This window comes from Coptis chinensis, chromosome 2 (assembly GCF_015680905.1).
Source record: "Coptis chinensis isolate HL-2020 chromosome 2, ASM1568090v1, whole genome shotgun sequence".
Taxonomy (NCBI): domain Eukaryota; kingdom Viridiplantae; phylum Streptophyta; class Magnoliopsida; order Ranunculales; family Ranunculaceae; genus Coptis; species Coptis chinensis.
In genome coordinates, this window is record NC_141457.1 from 3,880,305 (window position 1) to 3,896,014 (window position 15,710).

Here is a 15,710-nt window from a genome sequence, read left to right on the forward strand (position 1 = left end):
TGACATTAGAGCCTTTTTAGGCCATGCAGGTTTTTATAGACGTTTTATCAAGGATTTTTTAAAATTAGTTAGGCCTTTAACTAATCTGCTTTTAAAAGATGTCATCTTTGATTTCAATTATGATTGCAAACAGGCTTTTGAAACCTTAAAAGCCGCTTTAACATCTGTACCAATTATACAGCCTCCTGATTGGTCTAAACCTTTCGAGCTTATGTGTGACGCTAGCGATTATGCTGCTGGTGTTGTGTTAGGCCAGACACTAGATGATAAGTCCACTGTTATTTATTATGCTAGTAAGACTTTAAATGATGCTCAACAAAATTATAGTACTATGGAAAAAGAATTTTTTATTGTGGTTTATGCTTTAGATAAGTTCCATCCTTATTTGGTTGGTTCAAAGACCTTAGCCTACACTAACCATGTAGCTCTTAGGTACCTTCTCGCCAAGAATGATGCTAAACAGAGATTGATCCGATGGATTCTTCTCCTGCAAGAGTTTACCTTAGAAATTAAGGATAAACGAGGGGTCGAAAATGTAGTGGCCGATCATTTATCTAGACTAACCAATGACATTGATAGTGATTCTGAGTCCATACCTGATACTTTTCCTAATGAACATCTTTATTCTATTTTTTCTGCACCTTGGTATGCCGACATTGTGAATTATTTAGCTTCTGATATTACTTCCTGATGTTTGGTCAAGAAATGAACGTAAAAGATTTTTTGCCAGGGTTAAGCTATACTATTGGGATGAGCCCTACCTTTTTAAGTATTGTGCGGATCAGATTATTCGTCTTTGTATTCCCCAGTAGGAATATAATGAGGTTTTATCCTTCTGCCATGACAAAGAGTGTGGTGGCCATTTTAGTGGTATGAAAACGGCAGCTAAAGTTCTGCAATGTGGTTTTTATTGGCCTACTCTTTTTAAAGATGCCCAAGTTCACTGCAAAACGTGTGTTCGCTGCCAACAACTTGAGTGTATCGCTAAACGTAATATGATGCCTTTAAATCCCATCATGGTCGTAGAAATTTTTGATGTATATGGGGCATTGATTTCATGGGTCCCTTTCCTGTTTCCCACTGGTTTATTTATATTCTTATTGCCGTGGACTACGTTTCCAAATGGATAGAGGTCATGGCTTGCCATAGCAATGACCAAAAGACAGTTGTGTTTTTTGTTAAGGAATACATTTTCTGTCGTTTTGGCATCCTTAAAGCCATCTTGCAATAGAATTGTTGCTTCGTTAGTTAAGAAGTACAGAGTTACCCATAAGGTGGCAACTCTTTATCATCTACAAACTAGTGGCCAAGTAGAAGTCTCTAATAGGGATATTAAAAAAATATTAGAAACGACAGTCAATCCTTATCGGAAAGATTGGTCTAAGCGTCTAACTAATGCCTTATGGGTGTATCGGACAGTTTTTAAAACTCCTATAGGAATGTCTCCCTTTAGACTTGTGTTTGGAAACCTTGTCACTTGCCCATTGAATTAGAGCATCGTGCTATGTGGGCTATAAAGAGCCTTAACTTCAATATTGGTGAGGTAGGTGTCAAGCGCAAATTACAATTAACTGAGCTTGAAGAAATCCGTAGCGATTCTTATGATCTCGCAAAAGATTATAAAGCTAACATGAAACGTGTTCAGGATAAACATATTTTGCATAAAGAGTTTGTGGTTGGTCAAAAGGTTTTGCTTTACAACTCCCGTTTGCATATTTTCTCATGAAAATTAAAAATCCATTGGTTTGGTCCTTGATCGCTCAACAGGACCCTGCCTATGAGGATTGACCTTTGATGTTTGGTGTGCTTCCTTTCATTTCCATATATTGGTGAGTACACCATTAAGATAATCGGGCCCTCTTTTGGAGTATATAGCTGTAAGTACCGGATCCTAAGTCCACGTTTAACATAATTCACACTTTCCACTCTTGCATGTTTTCTCGGTTTTTGAGTAATGTTTCTCAATGGAGTGATTTATGTCTTTATTGTTTTATTATTTTCCTTTATATTAAACTTATTCATAAGAAATACAAAAATGTTAAATCCCTATAACAGTAATCTAGCAAGTCTCAGGAATCTGACTTTAAAATACCCATGTTTTTAAAACAAATTTTCTAAACTATGTTTTCAAAAATTTGTTTGGTGGTGGGGTGTTTGGTCTTTCCATTCTTGATCACTCAACTTCCTATTCTTGTTATTTATGCCGTTTAGTCGTATTTTGATTCGGGTTGACACTATTTATGAATTTAGATTTCTTTTGATCATATAACTTATATCATTCACGCGTTTCGAGGTGTTTTCCATCTTATTATATGTCAACCATGGTTAGATTGGAGTTTTCTATAGATCATTGGATTGTACCTTCTCTGCTGATCATTTTCATAGCTCATTTGCCAAAATCGGACTGTTAACGAATCGGGAATTTTAGTTTCAAATTTTACGAGGCATAAGACAGGATGGGCACTTCAGAATTTGTTTTGGGCTTGGGCCCAAACGATTTAACCCAACGTAGTCACGTGACTCATACGTGACTTCCAAAAGAGAGAGAGAGAGAGAGAGAGAGAGAGAGAGAGAGAGAGAGAGAGAGAAACCCTTTGCGAGTTCTTCTTCTTCTCCGCCTCCACACTGACCAAAGAAACCTTGAAACCCCCGCGCCTCTTCCTCCACATAAACTCTGTCCAACTTTCGATAGAGTGTTTAATTCACTTTTCCCGACCCTTACATTCACCCCATTTTCAAAAATCTAAAACCCAATGGCTCCTCAACCACCAAAGATTCTTCCAGAACAAGTTTTTACTCAAACACAATTTTCACCCTTTTTCGGAACCGAAATGGTTATTAGGAAGTGGAATGGATTGTGGTATTCTCCAGAGGATTTTTATCACACTGATTTGGTGTATGATTTTTATAAGAAGAGGGAGATTGATGGTCGTCGGGTTTTTATGAAGGTGAATGGTAGTCGGAGGAAATTGACTACAACAGTGTTGTCTGAGATTACTAGCATTGGGCAACGACCCATCATAATCACAATGCAGGAATCTCAGTTTGGTGGAATTGGTCCGTTGATGACGGAGACTGTCATGGAAGGAGTTTACAATGCGAACTCGCATTGTGTTCTTTAGACGTCTCTAAGACGAAACCAGCTGGCTATGGCTTAGTGGGTTGGTAGAAATGTGATTACCACCACGAAAGTAAGTGACATCAATTTGAATTGTCTGCACATTCTCTGGATCCTTCAGAACAAGAGGTATGAGTTTTGCAACCTCAACTTTTTGTTAAGTGAGATTAGAGCAGTTGGTAAATTTACCGCAGGCTTCCCTACACTGATTACGAAGGTTATGATGCATTGGGGATGTGTTCTGAAAACTGGTAAGATTAATTTGAAGTTGCATAAAAATGCACGTATCTATTGGGAATGTATTCAGAGGGATTGACATTTGTCGGAGGTTAGGGGTGTTGAAACGGTACCCGATGAGGACGACACGATGTGTTTTGATGCAGATGCTTTGGAAAGGGCAACTACGGATGTAGGCCGCATCTCGTTACTTCATCGTGGCCTGCAAACTCTCCATACTTAGTATAAGACGATTCGTACAGGCCTACGTTCTCTGAATGACCTATGTGAGACTATTCAGACTAGGCAGGGTACCATTCTCAGTAACCAAGCTAAGCTGCAGCAAAATATTCAATTGCTTAGTGATAGTCACCAGGACATCCAGGATAACATGGACACTCTCGTCCAGAGAAATACGGAGTGTTGGGAAGCCATGGATGTCTTTATGGAGCAACAACGCACGTTTCAAGTAGAAGTTCTACGATGCTTGCCACCTCATGAGGCTTCTTCTTCTGCTGACTCTGGCAGGCATGAGCGTCGTCGACGTAGGACGGATGGCTCTGGCCCATCCTCATCTCGTGGCTAGTTGTTGATTAAATTATTGTTGTTTAGGAAATTTCCATGTTTTTAGTAGAATTTGATTCCCAGTTGTTTAGTTACGTAGTTAATATTGGATTATGTATTTGGTCGTTATTTAAATTTCAAGTTAATTTAAATTTTGTCCGAGCATGTTATCTATTTCTCATGAATCCCACCTTCTTGACTTGTTTGGGGGTGATATTATTTGTTTAGCATTGTATTTTACCCTATCCACCTGTATTTAGGAATTTAATGTTGCAAGGGTTGAGAATATGGTTTGTGTGAGCATGTTGCTAATATCGTGTAGCTAGAAGTGGTTAATCTTGGTTTGTGCAACCTCAAGGATTAGAATCTGGATGATTGCTATTTTTAATTCTAGCCTAAAGGCTATAGGTTTGATTTTGGAGCCTGTTTCTATTTTGGTTTTAGAAGCATTTTCTTATTCGATCCCTTTTCGTATCAATTAGGGAACCTTGAGGACTTTTGTTTAAGAAACTAGAGCTCTATAAATACATGAGATGTTCTAAACCTCTCACTCACACCTTTCACTTTCACTTCACACCAGCAACAACACTCGGAGCGTGCCTGCGCTTCCATTTGCCTATATACAGAGTGTGCCCGCGCCCAAGTTACTAGAAATAGAGTCAAAGTTGAGCGCACTTGGCCCACGCCCTTCCATAGGCTCTTCTGAGCTCGCCCACGCCCTTACCTTAACAAGACCTCCAGTTTTTAATTTTTCTAGGGTTTTCCGAGGTTACTTCCACAAGTTCAAGAGTGTGTTTGTTTGCTATGAAATCTCCTCAAATCATACTGGAGCAATCCTTTGACAAATTACTCGATAGTAACACATATGGATACTGGTTCCGCGATAGGATTGTGCATTCAGGATGGCAGAATCTACTGCTAAGTGCCAATGACTCTTATTCTTCTAAACTTATTGTTTATTTCTATGATTATTGTAAGTTCTTTTATCGACCGGATGGGGAACAAGTGTTCTCTGTCACCATTGATGATATAACAATGGATTTCAGCAAGTTTTTGGTAGCCTTTGCTGTTGGGATGCATATGCCTGCCCCCCGAAACTCATGGGGTTATATGTCTGATAATATATACCTATATAACTATGAATATTTCCAAGAGACTTATGGGGTGGGGATTTTTCGTGTAGAGGACTAAGGGAATCTTAATGTAGCCCTTAGTAGCCTGTCCCTTAACGTAGGCACTATCATGTTTTTTATCATGCTAAATATCTTAGGGGAATGGCGATTTTCTTCTGCAAATAACATCGCTGGTGATGTCTTCCTTGCTTTAGTTGAGGGGCGTATGCTATATGACATTCCCTAGACCTTAGTGTCCAGTTTAGCACGAGCCCATAGTATGAAGCATAAGTACCTTCTTATGCCTGTCTTGGTTTGCCGCATCATGGTTTCTTTCCTGATTTCACATTCTGCTATACGGATTGGGTTGGGGTTGATATTATGCGACCCACAAATTGCATTGTACGTTTTTTTCGTGCAATGACTTGGCCGGGATGAAGGCTATAACCTAATTAGGTTGCCCCTTACACCCCATCAGACTGAGTAACACTTAACAGATTAGCACGGGTTGATGATGCATGGCGTAAGGCCTGGCAAATTGTCATGGTGTGGTAGGATGCAAATGAACCTCACTTCTTTATAGAAGAGGAGGGCAACGCTTAAATGATGGATATGAGGTAAGTTTTACTTTCTGTTAGTGTCCGCTTATGTCCCAAGCGCTATTTATTATTTGGTGTTATCCCCATAATGGGTGGAACTCATATAGAGTTGCGTCTGTTTTTTTATTTATCTATATTAGTATGTTCTAAAATTGTTTTGCAGGTGTTCTTAAATTTTCACGCATTTCCATGGTATTTTCTATCCTTCTTATTTCTATACTTTTAGGACAAAACATGTTTTTGTTTGGGGGTGACATAGAAACACGCGTAATTTAAGGCACCTATTAGGATATATATATAATATGCACTTGTTTTCTAGTAAAAAAGTACTGAAAAAAGTATAAATAATAAGTATTTATACTATGCACTTAGGAATATTGGTATTATTTCTTTCTCCATGATGATATTAGTTTAGAAGTTTCACGTTAGCTTTTAAATTAGAATAGTTTTAGACACTTAATTAGGTTAATATGTAGATAATAATCATTACATCTTTTCATAAATATATTGCATGAGCATCTATGTTTGTATTGGCAGTAAGTTTATGAAATCTAGGTTAGAATACTTATTCTACAAATCCTGTGAGAATATAGCCTAAAAGCCTTATGAGTGAAATATTTGAGTAATGACATAAGAGAGAAGTAAATTCCGAATAGAGAAATCACACGTCCACTTGCTTGATCACTATACCATATCCTAAGCGAGAATTTAAGCCCATTTTGGATCGATATAGCCATAAATTCAAACCTATATAAAATTATTTTCCACTAGTCGCCCCTCTTAGCCTTTTTTTAGTCTTTTCATAAACCACAAATCCTTTATCTTTTTACAAAAACAAAATAAAAATAAATCAGCTTACCCATTTTTGAATGAGTCTGAGAATAGAGATGAAATGAAGAAAAGAAAAGAGAAAGACCTGTGAAAAACCAAGAATTTGTTAGTGGTTCAAATAAGAAAAGAAAAGAAAGTTTTCATCCAAAGAAAAAAAAAAAAAAAAAAAAAAAGTTAAAACTCCAAAAACATAATAAAATGAGTTAAAAGCCAAAAGAAAAAAAAAATGGCTAAGGATGGAAACAAAGTGTAGAAGCAAAGTAAGAACAAAGTTTTCTCTAGTTACATATTTTGAAGACTCTATTATCTCGGACTTATCCTTTTGAATATCCATTTCCTTAATTCTTAACCCATCACCTAATCCCCGCAACACCTAATAAAGACCTCTAGCTCAATTAAGATTAGGTTAGTGCGATAGTAAGTGGCAGATGTGTTTGATCGACTTCGGCTTCCTTGTACGTCATTGAGATTGTAAAGTAAAGTGTGCCCATTGCACACTGGAGTGAGCGAAACTTGAGTGGAAAAATCAGAATGTTTTTGTCTTGACATATATGTGAGGACCTACTTAAGGACGTTATTCCAAAGTTTCATAAACGAACCTGTTATTACATTTCATAACATAGTTCATTATATATATATATATATATATCCGTAGATGATTTATTACTATGCACGTATTAGCTTAGGTTTCCAATTTATTATTCTGTATTAATTGCTAGTGAGATGTATAGATATCTAAGAATAAATAAGGAAACAATAATTTTTATTTCTTAGTCGTTATATTATAGATGAAGTTTGTGAGTACCTTCTCTGGAAAACTCTCACAAGGCTATAACTCGTCCACTAGGGAATTCCTAGTGGTTTAAGGCCTTATTGCATATGGTCAATGCAATCGCACTCAACGAAACGAGATTAGCTAGAACTCCATTTTTGGTCGCTTATTTTAATTTCTCATATTTGCTTGAGGACAAGCAAAATACATACTATTTGGGGGTGGTTTAATAAGAGCCCAAAACTGTAGTTTTAACCCCTTAATAATATTACATTTAGACTAATTATGTGTATAATAAATTAGAGTTAGTACTGTTTACGTGCTTTTGTGTATTTCAGATATTGGAGTCAATTATGTGAAGAAATATGTCACTTTTGCAAGAGAAAGGAGCAAAGGTTGGTTGCTAAGAAGTTCTATGATTAAAAGCCAATATTCAAGGAGAAAAAGCCTTTTTAAAGCCCGGTCAAAGCTGAAAAGTCAAAGTCAACGCGGGCAGAAATAGAGCATCAAAGTCAACAGAACTTCCACAAGCCGTATATTTGGACTCAGACCTCGGAATTGGGCCTACTATATGTCAAAACGACTGGATCGGAAGGAGCTTTCTAACAGTACAAGCTTTGATCTAATAAGAGGAGTAAAAGGGTATGAAAATGCTATTGCAGTCATTTCCAACAGAAAACCCCCTTTTGAACTTAAGTAATTAGGTTTTGGGCTTGATTTAATAGCCCAAAACATAGCTCAAAATCCCATGCACGAAATTGTAAACCTTGCCCTCTCCTATATAAAGAGGACTAAGGCAAAACTCTAGCTCTTTCCCAATTACTTAGACATAGAACCCTTTAGTTAATAAATTAGAGAATAAAGTAGTTTTCTTCTTTAGTTAAACCCTAGTTATTGTTTTATTAGCCTAATCACCATTAATAAAGCCAAGTTATTTATATTTTTTTTAATTATGTCTTATTCTTATTCTTATTCTTTTATTGATGATAGTCTAATGAATCTTAGCTAAACCTCCATTAGAGGGGTTTGATGAAGACTTGATATGTTAATGTAGAATAAGTTGTAGTAAAATATTTCACTTTAGAAAGTAGTTAATTTACCATGAGAATGGGTTTAAATTGTCTCACATGCTAATTATTAGTTGGTAGAGATTACTATAAATAATTAGGGATTAAAAAGACCTAACCTTTATGTGAAAACATCTAGATTAGGATTACAACAAATCTATGCTAGCATATTAAGAATTAATCAAGGTGGAATAAAATCCCCCTAATCTCTTCTTATCATATTCAATTTTAGCATTCAATTATCTTAGTTTAAAAACTACAATATATTAAACCATAGTTTTTGCCATATTAGTTCTACTAGAATCATTGCTCTCTCGGATATTATAGAATTGTTAATCTAGATAAATTCTTACGTCTACGAAACTAGGAGTGGAACGAATTCTGACTCCCTTTTATTATAAGATAATTGATAGTAGAACTTTAATAACAAACTAGTATAAATTCATACGTTTACTTATTCTTAGCATAATTAGTTAAGATTAGGTAAAACGTTTAGTTTTTACTTTTATTAGTCAACTTTACTGCAACATGGATTTTGCACTGTGAATTACTACTTACATACCCAAGCATTTGTATAATACTTGTGTAAGTCTAACTAATTTTGTATCTAGTGTAATTATGTTTGAGAACAAAGTAAGTTCATACATAGTGCTTGTCGAATATCCCACTGCGACATGGATGTTGCACTATCAACTCCCACTGCAACATTATGGATGTTATACTGTAAATTACTACTGCAATATAGATGTTGCACTGTCAACTCTACTACTTCATAGATGTTGCACTGTGATTTACTATTGCAACACAACATCCATGTTGCAGTGTCAATTACTACTGCAAGTCTGCAATAACCACTATTAACTTTCACTGCAGCATGAATGTTGCACTATCAACTATATATACTGCAGCATGAAATTTGTACTGTGAATTACTATTGCAACGACATAAAAATGTTAAGCTTATTTGACATTAGACTTGACATTATAAAAAAATCAATATCAATTTCATTTGACATTGGAAAAAAACTATATTTGGACTGACATTCTAACAATATACAAATTTCACCAAATACAAAAATAATTAATTTGACATTTAGTATCCAATGTACACCTGATAAACGATATTATAGATATATATATATATATATATAGCCGTTTACGGACTTGTTATATAGTGTCTTGCGCATCTTATATAATGTCTTGCATAGTTTATATACTGTCATATATAAGTATAAATTAAAAAGTTAATAAGTGTAAATTAAAAAAGTTGTTCAAGACACTATATAAGTTGTTCACAACACTATATAAGCTGTTCAAGACACAAGTCCGTAAACGGACTAGTCTGTTTAACAGCCGGGCTATATATATATATATATATATATATATATATATATATATATATATATATATATATATATAAGAATCTTTGTGGATTTGAAGTACCATTCTCTTGGGATGCTAATGTTTAGTTTTCTTCTCCCAAGCGCTCTACCGTTTTGAGCTAAATATCTAATTTTTTTTATATTAACTTCATCACGACACAATACTAAGAGTACATTTAAATAAAATGTAATAATAAGTGCATTTTTTTTATTATTGTTTATGGCCATTAAGTTCTTTAACATTCATATATGAGTACAATATCTAATTACCAAATATCTTGCAATTCAAATCCACCAATGCCAAATATAATGGACTTGACACTTTCTAAGAAGCAAGTTCAACTAAAACACAAAATAAAAAAGCAACCAACATAATTATTTGACCAATAATTGTAAATGGATTTATTCATAGTTATAGTGTTGCTATCAGTGCAACACTCATGTTGCAGTGACAACTGACACTGCAATTTAGACCCAACGGTATTTTTTTTCTTCTTTTCAAGAATACATTCGACGGAACACTCATGTTGCAATGAATAACTATGCACATTCAAAAGATTTTAACTAATCTTTTCTAAAAAAAAAGTTCATAAAATGAAGCCATAACGAATCAAAATTGTGAAATTATGAACGAATTCAATACAACAATTGAAATAAGAATAGAATTGGATAATCTTTTGCAATTCATGCAAGACTTATTTACCCTGAAAACTTGTAATAATAACATCAATCACACAATTGTAAGTAGATTAGTAACTTAACGTACTAGATAGATAACTCATTTTTATAGCTTGTCCAAGTTGATTAATTAAACAACATACTTTTTTTCCTCAATATAGAGTTTATTAGAAGTACTACGAGAAAAAAAGATGCACTAACAAGTTAACATTAATAACTTTCGCACCCCAATTTGTTCTCAAGAATTTTGACATTGGTTGTTGCAATAGTAACTGACACTGCAACATAGTGAAATATGAATGTTGCAGTGTTAATTCACAATGCAACATCCGTGTTGCAGTAAAGTTGACAGTGCAACATCCATATTGCAGTGGAAGTTGATAGTGGTTGTTGCAGTTGTAATTAACACTGTGTAGTATAAAACAACATGTAAAATCAAACAACAAACATTAGCAATTAAACCTCATGTTTATCTACGCAAGCAACAAGTTCAACCAAATCACAAAATAAAACATAAACAAACATATTAGACTAATGTAAATGTATTCCCATTTTGCAGTGTTAATTTCAATGCAACACGTACTTTTTTTTTATTAGCAAGCGTGTTTTTAAAGAGATGAGTAACTCAATAGTGTGTAGCGGAGTTCGAACCCCATACCACTAGTATCATCACCCAAAGGTTTTACCAACTCATGTTGCATTAGACCCAACACTCTCATCACTATCTCATTGTTGCAGTGTGGCGATAATTGACACCATGGAATGTGAAATTATCACTGGGTTGAATGTTACTTAAAGGTAATGATTTTAAACATATATGTGAACATTAAAATTTAGTTTCTCACCTTCTTAGTAGTTGGTTGTTATTTGTTTTGAGTAGATCGTTCCCAGTTTTTGTTGGACAAAATTGATCGAATTATCGTTGATTTCTTCATTTCGGGTTTCCATATTGCACTTTTGGTTCAATTTGGGGAATTAGGGGTTATTTTTTAGTTTGCTATCTATTTAGATTTATGTTTGGGAAGATGGGGTGAGGGACAAATTTGTAATATTACCAAAAAATTGACTGGGTCAGCTTTTGACATAATTGCAAAAGTCTATGTCTTTTATCCAAAATTAAATTGGAATTGTGGCTCAATCTCTTTTTTTTTTTGGCACACTTACCTGTTAACGTATTCTTTACAAGCTCGGTCCATGAAGACAGGCAAGAGACCCTAGCTTAAATAGTAATAGTTAACTTACGGCCTTCTATTTTCCCATTCGATTCGTTTTTCATGTGAGAAAGGGGGCTAGAATTTTCCAAATACGTATATTCGGCACGCATGCTTATTTATTCGGCACTTTTATGGTAAATTCCTACATAACATTTAAAATAGCATTTTTAACGTTGTGATGTATAATGTATTGGCAGTAATTGCACTAACATTTCTAGTAGTATGTAAGGAATGCTAGAGGTTTGTACGCAGAAGCGAACTTTGTTGCCGGTTGGTTCCGATAGCAAACTAAGGAGGAATTGGAGTTAATCATTTCTAACCTCACCCCTTCACGATGACTCCTTTGGCGTTTCATAAGTTTGGAAACGTTTCCAGGTCAAAATAAAACTAAAGCAGGGACTTGTTCAACGACTTTGTGGGTGGTTTCCACAGTCAAAATCCCTACAAACAAGATGAAAACCAGCCCCATTTTGCGAACTTACCAAGCACAGCTAATATATAGTTGATTAGTAGAGTAGACTGGGGGCACAGTGTTTAAGTATGAATAAACTGTGATCTTTATTTTTTATTCGATTCCATGTTAGAATAGTTGCATGAACACAACAACTAGAGTAGAACAGAAGGAACAGTAGACAAGGACAGCAGTAACAGGGAACACCCAAGGCGCGTATTAGGCTGTCCTTAAGGAAAGATTTCGCCCATTCCGGTGGTGCAGAAAGGCAGCAGTGGCGTCTTCTTCATAGGATTCAATGGTTTACAGTAGCTTGACTTTGTACTAGAACAAACTACTCTCTAGAACAGCAATATAATTCTCTCTGGCGGCTACAGGAAGAAGAGAAGAATAATAGGGCAGATCACGAGTTCTGTTTCTCTGGATTGATTTTGTTCTCTTGAATTCTATTACCTCTATGGACTCACAGTCATATTTATAGAGGTTAGGTCGGTCTCCTAAATAGATAAGGAAGAGGGACCAACTTCTAATAGAACACCGAAACCTGCTGCTCAAGAAAAAAGCAAAACAAGTTTAGGCAATTGGTCAAACCACTATCCACAACAGTAAGCCCAAGCTCAAGCCCGAACCCTACTCGATGTGGTGGATAACCAATGTGGGACTATCTACTATGCACTAAAGTGGAGAGAACACCCTTTGTGTATCTCCTCCACTTTGCACACACACACACTAGTATTTAGAAATACACAAGAGATTCTAACAATCCCCTACTATTTCAAAATACTAATAGTCTCCCACTATTTTGGAATAGGATATTATAAAAGAAATGGGTTAACTAAATGCCAGAGAGAATCGAAAAAACAATGCATAAGATACTGGTGCTTTACGGGCTTGAACCAGTCATAGGGTAACATGTCTTATAATACGTGAAAGTGGTGAATTAAAAAATCTTTGAACCAACATTCCCTTGTAGTAAAATAGATCACATGCACCCACACTGCTCTTTCATTATATGTCTGTTCTGCGGTGTTGCGCTTTTTGGCCCTTGCGCTGCCTGTGTTCCATGAATGCTCTAGAGTACTTGCCCGTATACTCATAAGAACCGACCTAGTTCTACATTCACGTAGGTGGATATCCATCAAGTGTACATTGCAGTTAAAATACACTATCTCATTATAAAATGGACTATGGATTCCAATAAGAGTAAAATAACTCATCCTTACTCATTGCAATTCTAGTTATACAAAGTATATTATAGTACCATCTCGCCATAAGGTGGGACATCTCATAAATAAATAAGACGATAGTACAACAGGACAACGAAGTGACTTGTTTTTCCCTTTGAACTTACTTCATGGGATCTCCAATCACATAGGTAGGGTTGCCGTCAGTGTCGCCCTGTATATGGACATAAGTCTCATCCCCCTCGACGTATAACCACTCACCTCCAAAAAGTGGTGTGGTCAGACATGTGGCCAGACGAAGTCCAACCTAACATAATCTCTAGCAGCTGCTTGATTAAGTTATATCTCAAACTTACATGTATTCATTTCCCATTGCACATATTTCTTTATGTCTTAGCTATTGCAATGAGACAGTTGCAAAGCATGCATATACACATCAGGAGACTATTTAGAGCTAATAGGAAGATTTGCCAAGAGGTTGCAAACCTACTCAGCATCATCACATGCCCTTTCTAAGGTGATTAGCTTGGATGATATCCAAAACACTCAATTTCCACCAAGGGTAAACACATAAACATTACTGGATCCAGTTTATAATACATTATCCTTCCAACAATGATGGAAATCTACTGAATATAAGTCCATAATCAATGGCTCCGCTATAGTACTTGGATAATCTGACAATATACATCCAATGTTCCTTATAAGAACAATGGGTTATCAACTCAGTATGCCATTAACATAGGCAATGTCATGTCTCACATATATAATCCATCAAGTACAATAGGCTACCAATCATATTGACATATTTAGTATGAGAAAACACAAGTAGATTATTTTTTTTCATAAGATGGATATTTGCCACAATCGGTGTTAACACATGCTTACTATCATAATACCCATACTTTTCAATGAAAAATATTTCTACTAAGTGCTATAACAACATAATAAGACCAACATGAGTTTTAATTCCTATATTCACCAATCATTCAATTATGTAGTGCTCGAAATTCCTATATACCATCCGGCCAGTCTGGTTTAAGGTACGTTGTGGCCTTCAACCATATTCAAATGTCAACATCTTGACAACTGAATATAGCAGTTACAGAAATGAGTTTAACAACATAATGAACTATCATTTCCAATGACGGTCTATTATGTGTTTCAAATAGGAATTTCTCAATCTCATACACATTATCAATGCTAGCACTCAGGATATTAAATCATCTAAACAAAGAGAGATTAACACATATGTCTTGCTTTACTCTAAAGAAAGTACACCTCTTTATCAACAACGATACTTTGACATCCATATGACACCAATATGTTGTTGAATTACTCATGCCATTTATAGGCGCTTGAATCAACTCATACAAAGATTTAACTAAATTGTATACCTTCAGCTCATCACCTGGTACTACTTGGTATTGTAGTTCCGCACAACTACTCAACTAGAGTCTTTAGAATTATGTAGAAGAAATTCTAGTTACATGAGCAAGGTTTCAAAGTAGTATAAATTTTGTCTCTGATTGAAATCCCTTGGCTATTATTATAAGCCTTGTATTTTGCAATATAACTATCACGTTTTAGTTTTCTCTTGAAGATCCAATTCAACCTATAGATCCCCCAATAAAACAAGAGTCCAGTTTAGAAGAGTTGTATCCTTCAAAAAGGACACTTCTCATAGATAGACAACTTCCTTATAGGTTAATGAATCTTCCTCAATAAACATATAAACATCATCACCGTGAATGGTGGATATACTCACTGATAGTCTTCCAAATTTCTTGTTCAGAAATTATGGGATCATCTTACGTAGTTCATTATGAACATCCAACCACTCTATGCCAATTTTACAGAAAGCACATCCTCAAAATAAAATTAACATATAAGACATTCAATAATAGTGTGGTATCTACAAGATTGTTATCACGCATGACAACTAAAACAAACATTACTATTATGAGTTTCACCAATGAACATCTACTAGATAGTTCTAGGTCTCAAAAATATTTCTTTTAGATTCATTCACAATAGCCTTGGCAAGACACCCCCTATATTTTGAAGCATTTTTGGATAGGCCTAAGACATTTCCATACTTTGTAGTTCAGTGTCTTTCCAATTATCTTGTGAGATGAACTATGGTAAAACAGTGTCATGCATATGGGTCACCCCCCCACAGTTCAAAGGTTACTCATCCTAATCAAACTTACATGCAAAACACATTATACTGCTACAAACACTAAAAGAAACATCAATAATAATATGCACTCTTATGACAAGAATATACCTTACTCAAGTCTATGATTATGGATCATATTAAATATAGTCATATTATGTTCATGCTATCTATATGAAAGGAAAACCATAAAAGATTCTCATGAATCTTAAAGAATAGAAGAATTTGATGAAAAGGGTTTTACCCGAGATAATCATTATCATTTTTTCTTTTTATCATTCAACATTCCTACTGACATGGTGAGACAATCCACGGACTTGTACATCACCTTGGTTATTTATTCA